Here is a 1,676-nt window from a genome sequence, read left to right as displayed (position 1 = left end):
AGAGAGAGAGAGAAAGAACCAAGATGGTAGCATAGGTGAACATCTGTACTTGCTGCCTCTCACAACTACATCAAAACTACAACTAAAAAACAGAACAGATATCATCCAGAACCACAAGAGGGCTGGCTGAGTCGAAGTTCTACAACTAGAAGGTAAGAGAAAAGTGCATTAAGACTGGTATGATGTGCAGAGGTGCGCATGAAACAGGCTGACAACTGGGTGCACTATTATTTTTTTCAAACAGGGAGATACAAGCTCCTGATTGCTCAGAACTCCAGTTCTGAGCGAGACTCTGGAGACCCAGACTCATACGGGGAGAAACTGGACTGTCTGGCTTAGGACAGGAACATGAGGGCGGCTTTCTCTCAGAGGTGCTCACAGCAATCATTGTTCCTGCGCGGGGCACAGAGACGCAGGGCTGACTGGCACCATTGCTGTTTGCTACGCTCTGATGATTCCCTGAGACCTCGCCCCCCCAATTTACAACCCCACCCAAGATGTGCCCAGCAGCTTTTGTATATAAATGGCCTGTCCTTTTGCAGCCTAACATACTGCAGCTAGGTCAGAGAACTCCAAAGCTTCCAAAAGAAGGCCTAATGCTCGGCGGCAGCAGCCTGCCTTGCTTCACAGCTGGGCCTCATCTGGGCACTTCCAAACCCCAAAGAGGAGGAATCTGCAGATCTCACTGTAGCTCCTGCTGGGTGGTCTCAGGCAGTGGCTGACCTTGCACCTCCTTGGAGATCCAAGAGCCAGTGTACACAGTGGTCAGTGTGAGGCCATAACAGATTACAACTCTTCACACCCATAAGTGACACACTCAAGGGGCAGACTCAGTGAGCACCAAAGCCCCACTGAAGCAAGTCCTGCCACATTAGGGTGTCTCCTGCACAGCAGCTCTTCCATTGTAGACACAGTTGGTCCTCACAGCCAATTGGCCTGGAGGTCAATTCCTCTCAGTGATACCAACAGCAATCAAGGCTTAACTACAACAAGACTGCACACAGCCCACAAAGGGGTGCACCAAGTGTGTCCACCTCAGGTGATTGGGGAGGCTGAGCCACTGGGCTCTATAGGACACCTACCATACAAAGCAAACTACTGGATATAGAGTTCAAAACCACAGTTATAAGGTTAGTGAAGAATCTTCTAGAAACCTCCGAGAAATTTAGTGAGACCCTCAAAGGTATGAAAAAGGATCAAGCAGAAATTAAGCATACACTGACTGAAATAAAGAATAATATACAGAGATCCAACAGCAGACTAGAGGATTCCAAGAATCAAGTCAAAGATTTGAAATATGAAAACGCAAAAAAAAACCCAACCCAAAAAGCAAAAAGAATCCAAAAATATGAAGACAGTGTAAGAAGCCTCTGGGACAACTTCAAGCGTACCAACATCCTAATTATGGGGGTGCCAGAAGAAAAGAGAGAGCAAGATATTGAAAACCTATTTGAAGAAATAATGACAGAAAATTTCCCCTACCTGGTGAAAGAAATAGACTTACAAGTCTAGGAAGCACAGAGAACCCCAAAAAAAAGGAATCCAAAGAGGACCACCCCAAGACACATCATAATTAAAATACCAAGAGCAAAAGACAAAGAGAGAATCTTAAAAGCAGCAAGAGAAAGAAACTCAGTTACCTACAAGGGAATACCCATACGACTGTCAGCTGATTT

General features: G+C 45.9%; 1 protein-coding gene across 2 annotated transcripts in view; it reads right to left on the bottom strand.

Annotated features, from left to right (window-relative positions):
- The window catches only part of RASA1 (RAS p21 protein activator 1), a 135,340-nt gene that overhangs the window by 78,298 nt on the left and 55,366 nt on the right, over positions 1 to 1,676 (bottom strand). The window lies entirely within an intron of this gene.

Source organism: Myotis davidii, unplaced genomic scaffold (genome assembly GCF_000327345.1).
Source record: "Myotis davidii unplaced genomic scaffold, ASM32734v1 scaffold44, whole genome shotgun sequence".
Taxonomy (NCBI): Eukaryota; Metazoa; Chordata; class Mammalia; order Chiroptera; family Vespertilionidae; genus Myotis; species Myotis davidii.
This window is presented reverse-complemented; position numbering and strand designations above follow the sequence as displayed.